This window comes from Dama dama, chromosome 6 (assembly GCF_033118175.1).
Source record: "Dama dama isolate Ldn47 chromosome 6, ASM3311817v1, whole genome shotgun sequence".
In the NCBI taxonomy this organism is placed as follows: Eukaryota; Metazoa; Chordata; class Mammalia; order Artiodactyla; family Cervidae; genus Dama; species Dama dama.
The window spans coordinates 26,426,196-26,438,900 of NC_083686.1; positions in this window are offsets into that span (position 1 = coordinate 26,426,196).

Genomic DNA, 12,705 nt, shown 5'->3' on the forward strand with positions numbered 1-12,705 from the left:
AAGTCTTTATCAACCATTAAAGCTTTTGATTTATTAATTTAGTAAAAATATATTTGATTACTTACTAGGTGGTAGACCTTATACTAGGTTGTGGGAATGAAATGTGTTGTAATAGTCGATGTAGGTAGGTTATGCTGCTGTCATAAACCACCCCAATATTGCTTATTGCTCAGAGGCTTAAACAATAGAGGTTTACTTCTGTCTGATCATCATCGGCTGTGAATCCAGCTACTCCCCAGAGCAGATGTCTTCTGCATCAGTATTCAGTGCTGTACTTCCTGTCTTCTACACTCAGAAAAGAGTGAGGAGGAGACCTGAGTGCAGCATTTATGGTTTCCGCCCAGAAGTGATTGTTCTGCTCATATTTTATTGATGGTGTGCCCCATCGCTCAGTCATGTCTGACTCTTTGGGACCCCATGGACTGTAGCCCACCAGGCTCCTCTGCCCGTGGAATTTTCCTGGCAAGAATAATGGAGTGGGTTGCCTTTTTATTTTCCAGGAGTTGAATCCACATCTCCTGCATCTCCTGCATTGCAGGTGATGCTTCACCGCCAGGAAGCCCATTCTTCATGGTTATGATGTGTGCCACAGTGGTTAACTGTCCCTGCCACCAAGAAGCTTATATTCCAGAAGTGAGGAGTCAAGCATTGAATGATTCCCAAAGTATATGAGGTAATTTGTTATGTTAAAGTGAATGGGGATGGGAGAAATGAGTGCACTGTTTTATAGTTGTTGTTTGTTGAACTGAATAAAAAAGAACTCGAAATATATGCAATACTTTATTATGTGAAATACTATAAATAATAAATTCCCACTAACATTTATTGAGTCTCTCCTCTATGTTATGTTAGGAATTGTTTCAAGCATTTTGAGTAATCTGTCTAAACTTTACACTCTATAAGGTTATCCAGATTTTACAAATAAAGAGACTGAGATATACTTTACAAAAGTTTAAGTTTGAAGGAAACCAAAAGATGTTAAGATATTAAAGCAGGGAGACTTGTATCCCTCACAGTGGGATCAGGGATGGAATTTGCATGTAACCTTTTAGTCATATCTTATAGCAAAAGCCAGTTTCTTCATAGATTTCCTGGTTCTTTCATAATGCTCCTCTGGGATAAAATCTAAGATAAGCCTGCTTTTGACTGACTTCCACTCTTTTTGATCACTGTTAAAATGAATTTCTAGGATTGTAGACTTTCAATATTTTTTTAAAAAATCGCCCTTGGCTGACTTAGTCTTCAACATCCTGAATTTATCATAATTTATAGATAAAGTCAGATAATGCATATTAGGTAATATGGAAATGTCAGCTCTTGACTCTTGATTCATCATGGCCAAGTAGAGACAGAATAACTAGGTTGAGAGAGGTGGTGAGGTAGTTAAAGGCTGAATTCTGATGTCTAGCCCATGATCCCAAAAGCTGGGTTCTAATCCTCACCATTCCATGTTTTAACTGACATTACTTGGTATGTCTGTTGCTTGGTTTCTTTCTGACATTGTGAAGATTAAATGGATTACATATGTGAAATGCTTGGCATGTTCTAGGCACCAATAAATGCAGGTTATTATTAAAGAAGAAACTTTGTTCTTGTTCAGTCACTAAGTCATGTCCAACTTTTTGCGACCCCAGGAACTGCAGCATATTAGACTTCCCTGTCCTTCACCATCTCCAGGAGTTTGCTCAAACTCATATCCATTGAGTCAGTGATGCTATCTAACCATCTCATCCTTTGCCGCCCCCTTCTCTTGCCCTCCGTCTTTCCCAGCATCAGAATCCTTTCCAATGAGTCAGCTCTTCACATGAGTTGGCCAAAGTATTGAGGTACATTTAAAAATCATTTTGGGATCTAAAGTACAGGCAGAAAATATTAATGCTGCTGTGACTATTTCTTCATATGCACAGTTATAAAACTTGAACTGTGCCTTGGGCAATTCTACTCCTGCTACATCTGTGCTCCAGGGGAAAGTTCTAAATGGTCTCTGACAGCTCCTCCTCAAACCCCCTCTCTCCCAAAGGCAGGAATACAGCAACCTCAAGACCCTGATACATTGGGTTGGCAAAAAAGTTCGTTCTGTTTCAACATGCTGTGTAATGTTCCCGAACGAAGTTTTTGGCCAACTCATTTTTTTTTTTTCTTATTTTGTCTTGATTTCATTTCTCTTCCCAAGTTGCATTGCAAAAATACCTCTGTGGGTTCTGCTATGTGTTTCATTACATAACTTTGCTTCTCTCTTTTTAATTCCAATTTCCTTTTTAAAATATTAATGATAAGAAAGATTAAAGGCAATGATGCAATATGGGGAACAGACCTTGGAACTTTGCCAAAAAAAATTTGTTTGAACAAAGACAGTTTTAAACAGGCCTGATGGAGGTTCAAGGTGGAGAGGACATATGTATACCTGTGGCTGATTCATGTTGATGTTTGGCTGAGACCAACAAAATTCTGTAAAGCAATTATCCTTCAATTAAAAAATAAATTTAAAAACAAACAAAACCAGAACAAAACAGAAAAAGGGCTTGACAAAACATGAATATTTCCCTGATTTAAATAAACTTGTTTGAAGCTGTGTGAGCTCTTTAAGGATACCAAACCACTTGTCACTAATTTTTATTTTAATTAAGGAAGAAACCCTGAAAATATCCCGGGAAGGAAGAAACTGGCCTCTTGGAGGTGATACACACAATGAAACCTCTTATTTAAACAAATCTGAAACCTGACTGAGTTTATACTGCGTCGTCCAATACAAATCACAAATGTAATTTTTAAATTTCTAGAAGTCATATTTTGAAAAAGGAGAAAGAAGCAAGTGAATTTAATTTTAACACTATTCTTTATTTAACTTGATGCATCCAAATATTATCCAACATGTAATGAATATCAAAATATTAATAGTATATTTTACATTCTTTTTCTCATTCTAAAGCTTCTCAGTACAATGCTTATTCTATACTTATATAATATATCAATTCAGACTAGACACATTTTGTATAAACTTTTTAAAGCTGTTCATTTTATTTATTTATTTGACTGTACTGGATCTTAGTTGTTATACGCAGGATATTTTTTTTTTAGTTGTGGCATGAAAACCGTGAGTTGGGGCATGTGGGATCTCGTCCCCTGACCAGGGATCAAACCTGGGCCCCTTGCATTGGGAGTGTGGATTCCGAGCCACTGGACCACGAGGGAAGTCCCCAGAATGGGCATCTGTTGAATATTAAATAACCAAACATGACCGTTGTTGCTGTTGTTTAGTAGCTAAGTCGTGTCTGACACTTTGCAACCCCGTCACTGCAGCGTGCCAGGCTCCTCCGTCCTCCACTGTCTCCCAGAGTTTGCTCAAATTCATGTCTACTGAGTTGGTGCCTCTGTCTAACCATCTCATTCTCTGCCACCCCTTCTCCTTTGGCCTTCGCTCTTTCCCAGCATCACGTTCTTTTCCAGTGAGTCAGCTTTTGGCATCAGGTAGCCAAAATATTGGAGCTTCAGCTTCAGCAGCAGACCTTACAATTACTAGTCAGGGTTGATTTCCTTTAGGATGGACTGGTTTGATCTTCTTGCAGTCCAAGGGACTCTCAAACGTCTTCTCCAACACCACAATTGAAAAGCATCAATTCTTTGGCTCTCAACCTTCTTTATGGTCCAATTCTCACATCTGTGCATGACTACTGAAAAAACCATAGCTTTGACTATGCAGACCTTTGTGGGCAAAGCGATGTCTCTGCTTTTTAATATGCTGTCTAGTTTTTTTCAATAGCTTTCCTTCCAAGGAGCAAAAGTCTTTTAATTTCATGGCTGTAGTCACCATGTGCAGTGATTTTGGAGCCCAAGAAAATAGAATCTGTCACTGCTTCCACCTTTTCCCCACATATTCGCCATGAAGTGAGGGACTGGATGCCATAGTCTTAGTTTTTTGAATGTTGAATTTCAAGCCAGCTTTTCCATTCTCCCCTTACACTCTCATCAAGAGGCTCTTTAGTTCTGCTAGCAGCTTTCATAATGGGCAATGTGTTTGCAGAACACTGGGCCCAGTCTCTTGCCTTGCCTCATGCATATGTTCTGTAGAAGTGCAGAGCAATGCTGGTGGGACTTTCTTAATGATAGTGGAGTAGTTGGAAGCCTCAGACTTGCTGATTGCATGACCTCTAGCCCTCATTAGCCTCTATAGATCTCAGTTTTCCCTTCTATGAAGTGAAGATGATGATAATAATGACACCTTACTTAAAAGGATCATTGTAAGGACTTATAATCCCTATATTATTAAAGAATGCATGAAAAACATTTAGAATAGATCCTAGTCAGGGCAGAGCCTTAATATATGCTTACTTGTTATATTTAGTATGAATGGTTATGATAATGATAAAAAAAGAGTATTCATAGTAAAATCTTCTCAATTGTCCATGTATTTTAAAATATTCATTTATTTATTATTTATTTGGCTGTGCCAGGTCTTTGTTGCAACATGGAGGATCTTTAGTTGCAGCATTTGAGCTCTTAGTTGCAGCATGTGGGATATAGTTTCTTGACCAGGGATCAAACCTGGGTCTCTTGCATTGGGAGAACAGGGGCTTAGCCACTTGACCACCAGGGAAGTTCCCCAATTGTCAGTGTGATATTAGTGATTCCTTACCACTTAGAGGCATTGGCAATATAGATTGTCCCTAAAATTCTACTTGTACATACAGCAGCATTTATCAAACATTTTGGTCTCAGGATCCCTTTGCATTCCTAAAATTAAGAACTCTGAAAACTGTTTAAAGGTCTTTTCAGAAATTGTGGTTGTGTTGTTTTGTACTGCACCCAAACTCAATAAATAGTGATTTCTTAAAAGTTAGCAGCAAGGTGGAATCTGAAAGCATGTCAATAAAATTTTCATATTCTTTTACATTAAAATCCATTCGTTTATCTTGTACTTTGAATGTATCTTTTACCCATGGGTGATTTTGTAATATCAGGCACTGTTCATATAGAAAATATCAGTTCATTGAACTATGTAGATACCCACTCCAGTATTCTTGGGCTTCCCTTGTGGCTCAGCTGGTAAAGAATCCGCTTGCAATGTGGGAGACCTGGGATCAATCTCTGGTTTGGAAAGATCCCCTGGAGAAGGGAAAGGGTACCCACTCCAGTATTCTGGCCTGGAGAATTCCATGGGCTGTATAGTCCATGGGATTGCAAAGAGTCTGACATGGCTGAGCAACTTTCACTTTCACGTTAACACACTTCTTTATACAACATCAAAAATTGTAAAGTCTTTAAATATTGGGAAGCTGTCATTAGTGGTGAAAGATACAAGTTTGGCAGAATTCTAATTTTCACTTGAAAACTTGAATCTTACCATTTGCACCAAATAAAATAGTTTTCCTTGAAGTGACAGTCAAACATTATGGAAAAAATGCAGTGCAAATATCCAAGTCTGAATAACCATAGTTTATCAATTGTTCTTTCAAGTAAACATTGTCTTCCACAGAAAAGTGGTTAGCTCAGCTTGTGACTCAAGTAATCAAATAATCGCATTTCCTAGAGACAATCACTCCCCTTTGCCATGCAGCAAACAAACTTTATGCATACTTGCCATTTATTTACCTAAAATATGAAAATATACATATTCAAATCAAGACTGAACAAAAGTAATAATTTTACCCTTCTTGAAGGGAGCTCTTAAGTGAAACTTGCTTTTTACCCTTTATTATTTATAAATATTATTTACTTATTTGACTGTTCTGGGTCTTTGCTGTGGCATGAGGGATATTTGATCTTTGTTGAGGCATGAGGGAGCTTTACTTGTGGCATGTGAACTTGTATTTGCGGCATGTAAGGTTTAGTTCCCTGACCAGGGATCAAACCTGGGCCCCCTGCACTGAGAAGGTGGAGTCTTAGCCAATGGACCACCAGGGAAGTTCCTGAGAACTTTCCCATATCCATTTTTCTACTTGAGTATAGAATCATACCTCAGTTGTCTGAGACAATGAATACAGATGTAGAGAACTAAACCTTACTTCTATCTTCTACCATCTCTAGTCCTCCACAAAGTTGTCTTGACAGCTCTGTTTATGCTTGAACTGAGGAATATTTTGAAATGGATAAAAGGGATTACTGAATAAACTTTAGTTGGAGGTGCCCCAGAATGTACATTTTCATCTTGACTATTTTGAAACTTTGTAGAACTGTAAAAATCTGTAGCAAACTCAAATAATAGAAAAAAATATTAGTCCACAGAAATGCAAATTATGTCCAGTGGTGTGAAATTGACTATCACTTTGTGGATATTGACCAGTTTTACCAATTTTGCATCCATTTATAAATTCATCTCATTGTTTCTTATCTGCTTTAAATGTATGATATTTCAAATTCTCTGAATTAGTTGTAGCATCTTACTGGTTTCCTCATTTAATAAGGAGTTAAATAAAATCTTTGATATATATTCATTTTATGTCATGATGTTTCTAAAATTATTTTAACAGATTAATCATAATGCATGATGTTTCATACCTTTAGTCTAAATTCTTCTTGAGTAATAAAATAGTTATGATAGTGATTTATATGATTAACACAATTAATAGTTATAGTGGAGTCGGGCAAAACCTTGGAGATATTGTTGTCTACTCTTGGCATGTCACAGGTGAGGAGTCTATAGCACTGAGAAGTTAAGTGCTATGTCCCAAACTGTAGTTAATTGGGTTCAGAGAGAAACTTAAACTTAGTTCAAACAACTTCTAATTTGGTACTCTCTTCATTCTGCCCTTTAATTGAATATAATTTCTCCTGCCTTTGTGCATATAGGCAATTCCTGAGAAAGTCGTGGACCAGTTGTTTCAGGAGAATAAATAAAAGCTCTAATTGTTTTATATGATGACAGGAAACAATCATGTATGTGGAAAGCAAAGGAGAAATTTGAGGCTGAGAGAAAAGACTTGATCCAATAATCATTTGTATTATGTAGAATGTAAATAATACGTTTTCATTGTATGTAATACTGTTAACATGGCTAACACAGTTGGCTTAGAAACTAACATCCTAATGTCTCTCCCTTCACCATCCATCCTTATGGATTCTGTCAATGTAATTTAGGGGGAGCTGTTTTGAGTATGCAAATACTACTGTATTTATCAAAGTTACAAATGCTGAAATTTTTGTACTCAGCTTACAAATTTTATTCTATCATTAATCAGTCAAATTTTACATGTCATTTTTTAAAGTTTGAGTAACAGCCTTCTGTACAAAGCAAGTTAAACATCTTAATATATTTTAAACTTTAATTATAAATGTGATATTTTAATTTTCCTTTTAGGTGTTTCTGTTGTCAGGCTTAATGAACAAAACCTCTCTGAATTCTTGAACATTCTTTTAAATCTAATAAATTAAATTTGCAAATACCAGTGATTCTTAAGATCTTTTATACAAAAACTAAAACATTTTCTATTTAAAATAACCAGTCTAAATTACATATTGATGTATTTTAAAATAGAATTATGAAATGAATGATACTAATAGGCCAAATTCTCTGAAACAGTAGTAGTACACAAAATACAAAATACATAGAGATTCCTAAGCCACGATTATTATTACAGTGGGTTTGTTTTATATATCATTCTCTGAAATATTTAGAACTCAATTTTAAATCTTTCTAGGTTTATGTTTACCTACTACGTAAGTGTGTGTTTGTGTGAAAGTTGCTCAGTCGTGTCTGACTCTTTGTGACCCCATGGACTATACAGTCCATGGAATTCTCCAGGCCAGAATACTGGAGTGGGTAGCCATTCCCTTCTCCAGGGGAATCTTCCCAACCCAGGGATCAAATCCAGGTCTCCCGCATTGCAGGTGGATTCTTTACCAACTGAGCCACCAGGAAAGCCCATCTACTATATAAACATTTACCAAATCCTAAGGCACTTTAGGGACTTTTTCTCACATATAGTAACAGCCAAGGTTATTAGCAGAAGTGATGACTGGAATCTGGTTTACGATATCAGTTATTGGAAGGACTTCATAATGTAAAGAGTTTTGCCTGCTAATCTATGTAGTCGCTTCCCTACTCTGCTTATGGAAATCTTCATTTCCATCTGTGTGGCTTGACTGAATTTGTTATTTCTTTGGTTGTTAATATAATTGTAAATCCTTTGAACTTGACAGAGCTTCTCTCATCCATGTCTACTTGGTAGAACCCTTCAACTCTTAAAGATGTAAAAATGATACCCAGTCAAATCTAAGAAATATCTTGTCTTTGGGTGACTATTTGATCACAAATTTTAGTCTTTGTATCATCAGGTTCTTGGGTTTCAATTTACAGAAATTGACTCTAGATGATTTAGGCAGAAAAGTGAGTTTATTTGAAGGCTACAGGTAGTTCAAAATAAAAGGAAAAATTCAACATCAGACTTTCAGAATCAGTGATCCCCTCGAGTGCAGGAACTAGGGAACTCTCTTTCTCTAGCCAGCACCCCTCACCCCAGGAGGTTCAACAAGAATGATTTCTAGCCATTTTTAGTTGTTAAAGACCCTATACAAGATTAAAAATCTTAGGTGAATGAGTCCAATTCTACCCTTTGGCCTAGGAAGTCCGCCAGAAAAAACAGATGCTACTGCCTGAGAAGTGAAAAAACTAAAACTAAGAAGGCTAATGGAGATGACTCTACTGTGTTTGGGGACAGAAATTACTTGGATGGTTCTGAGTCTTTTCAAGCCAATGAAAATAGACCCTTTGGGTAATCACAGTAGTGTTGTAAACCTACTCTCATTATTTAACCAATTTTGATATTATTGCCATCCTAAACAGAGCTCATGCTAGAAAACTTACCGCAGTGTAAGTTTTCTATTAAAATTGGGTCTCATATTACTTGATCCTTACATTAGTAACAAATCACTTGTCTGGAAGGAAAATAAGACCACACAAATTATAAGGTCAACCCAATTTCCTTTAGTTGAGAAGCATTGATAAATCTACTCTGTGAGGCATTCACTGTGTGATCAACAGGGGTGACATGAACAACTACCTCTATATGGCAATATGAGAGCATATCGATTACTCAGGAGAGCTGAATTAGTCACTATAGTAGCTACCATCATACAGTCAGCATCACCTACTTTTGATGGTAAGCACTGCACCCTGTTCGTAACTCAATGGGACCTCACAGGAATATATCCTGTAAAAATATGATTCTATTGACAAGGACCTGTTTTCCAATATGACATCCAAATAAAACTATGATCCTCAATTAATTTGTTTTGACTGTAACTTGCAATATTTTTTCCATTTATTCCAGTTGACATTGGGGATATATTTGCTAATATTTTAATGTTTTGTGCTTATACAACATCCAAAGAGATTAGCTAGTAATTTTTGTCTTTAGATATGACAAGAGTTCACTGAAATGAGAAATCCTTGTATTATTTCTTCTCCTTGATGCTAATAAATATATATATATGTGTACATACATATACATACCCACGTATATATATATATATACACACACACACACACACACACACACACACACACATATATTCTTGCCTGGAGAATCTCATGGACAGAGGAGTCAGGCAGGCTACAGTCTACAGGGTTGCAAAGAGTTGGACACAAGCACATAAGCTTCACCATTAGAAGAGACAGTGAACGCAACATTGAAACACGCAAGTCATTTGTACTATATGTCAACATATTAAAACTACAACAATAATACAATAAAACTACAATAGCTTTGTGAAAACTAATGAGAGATTTGTGGACTTTACTCAATAATTTGAAATATCAGTATAAGGAGAGTCTAAATAGGACCAGGATTTCACACTGGAAATGAAGTAGGTTGTATAATTAGAGAAGTGTAGACCAAAGAATTTGGGCTTCTAGGTTTTGGCAGGGAGGGTTGTTTTAGCTTGAATTATTCATACTGGCTAATTATATGTTTGTGGTGGCTTATATGTTATTAATGCGTGCATACATGCTCAGTTGTGTCCGACTCTTTGCGATGCCATGGACTGTAGTCCACCAGGCTCCTCTGTCCATGGAATTTTCCAGGCAAGAACACTGGAGTGGGTTGCCATCTCCTCTTCCAGGGGATCTTCCTGACCCAAGAATTGGTTGCTCGCTAAAAATTTGAGCTCTCTGTTTCTTCTGTGGCATTGGCTTTCAGAGGTGCAAATGATCAGTCCTCTTGAACGAAGTGTGGCCAGGAGTGTCTGTGTCCCTTCCAGTCTGGGACTTTTTTGTTTTGTTTTGTTTTCCTTCCAGTTTTATTGAGCTATAATCAACATATAGTGCTGTATAAGTTTAAAGTGTACAGGCTAACAATTTGACTTACATACATCATGAAATGATTATCACTGTAAGTGTAGAGAACATCCATCATCTCATACAGATACAAAGTTAAAGAATAAGAAAAAAACAAAGACAACATCATATGTGAAATCCCCTTGACTTAGAAAAACAAATGACATTTGGTAATCAAAAGAAGATGATGGCTAATATATCATTTTATTTATGTTGTTCTTTGGTAGAGGGGCTTCGCAGGTGGCTCAGTAGTAGAGAATCTGCCTGGAAATGCAGGAGATGCAGGAGACTCAGGTTTGATCCCTAGGGTTGGGAAGATCCCCTGGAGCAGAAAATGGCCAGCCATTTCAGTATTCTTGCCTGTACAATTCCATGGACAGAGAAGCCTGGCGGGCTACAGCCCATGGGGTCACAAAGAGTCAGACACGACTCAGCAACTGAACATGCACGCATTCTTTGGTAGGCAAACAAATTAAAGTACTAATATTTTCAGAGTTGTTTGTAATGATGGTTCTTTCAAGTCAAACATTGGTTTCAGCACTACCTGGAATGTGAAGCTAATGAGGATAGTTAGCATGACCTGATTAGCTCTGTCTTTCTTTTGTAAGCTGTCTGTCGTGTCAGACTAGGAACAAGACTGCTAATTATGAACAGACTTTCAGTAGCTGTCCTTTACTGGTATGGGCAATGATGCATCTCTGATTCTACGGCAGATTCTGTTTTAAATATTTTGTCCAATTATTTTTTCACATAGATGCACCCCTAAATCAGAACCAAAACTAGTAGGGTCATATTGACCCTACTTTATTCTTTTTCCCTGTTTCCTTTTCCTTCTCTTCATTCCTCTTCTGAAAGACAGTTCTTAGGTTTATTTGGGTAAAAATTACTATAGGCAAAGAATATTTTTAATTATTGTATTGTGCAGGCTTCCCAAGGAGATCCCACCTGTCAATCCTAAAGGAAATCAGTCCTAAATATTCATTGGAAGGACTGATGCTGAAGCTGAAACTCCAATGCTGTGGCCACCTGATGTGAAGAACTGACTCATTGGAAAAGACCCTGATGCTGGGAAAGATTGAAGGTAGGAGGAGAAGGGAAATGACAAAGGATGAGATGGTTGGATGGCATCACCAACTTGATGGACATGAATTTGAATATGCTCCGGGAGTTGGCGATGGACTGGGAAGCCTGGCATGCTGCAGTCCATGGGGTTGCAAAGAGTTGGACATGACTGAGTGACTGAACTGATTGACAGGCTTCGTGGTAAAGAATCTGTCTGCCAATGTAGGAGACTCAAGAGACATGGGTTGGATCCCTGCGTCAGGAAGATCCCCAGGAGTAGGAAATGGCAACCCACTGCAGTATTCTTGCCTGAAAAATCCCATGGACAGAGGAGCCTGGCAGGCTGCAGTCCGTGGGTCACAAAGAGTTGGACACGCCTGAGAGACTGAGAATGGGCCCACTATATTGCACATCTATAGGAGCTCATGAAGAAGGAAAACCAGTTAACAATGAATCACGGGAGCCCCTGTATCACCTGGTATCTAGGAGCCTTGGATACTGGGGTACTTTGAAATACTTATCACATCAAAAGTACTCCTTGAGGCCTCCCTTCCCCCACTCTCTTCTGGACATTGAGTTCCTCATGGATAATATAGACACAGAACTCAAGGAAAAGCAAAACAATTTTGTGCTGAATCACACTATATTTTGCAGCCTGTAAAAGCACAAAGCAGCTGTAATACTTCCCTTAAAAAAGAGTTGAGAAAAGTTTCATTAGAACTGGATTAGGTGTAGTTAATTAGGAGAAACCAGCTGAATACTTATCAGCCTAAGAGAGAATTACTCACTAGAGAGGTGTCCTTTATTTCCCCTGGTCCACTGTGTATAACAAAAGCAATGGTTACAATCGCTACTAGTGATTACCTTCCTATTACGTTCCAGGTTCTGTAAATTTATTTTCTTGGACAAAGCAGATTGTTTTGGTTGCACCGTTTTGCTCCAGTCCTGGTCAGCAATAGGTTGAAGGTCAGTGACTGGATAAGATTTGTTGATGTAATTTCTACTTTCTAACAAGGTGCTTATTTTATATCAGATGAAAAATAGCCCATTTGGTTTTATTATTTCCAGTTTGTGAGATGAAGAAACTAAAGCTCAGACAGGTTAAAGGGCTTACCCCAATGTCACACATTGACTGAGTGATAGAGCCCAGACTGTTCCTAAGCCCTACTCTTTTCCTCAGCAGCGCTGTCTCCTAAGTATTAGTCGCTCAGTCGTGTCTGACTCTTTGTGACTCCATGGGCTGTAGCCCTCCAGGCTCCTCTGTCCATGGAATTCTCCAGGCAAGAATACTAAAGTGGGTAGCCATTCCCTTCTCCAGGGTATCTTCCTGATCCAGGGATCAAACCTGAGTCTCCTGCACAGTACGTGAATTC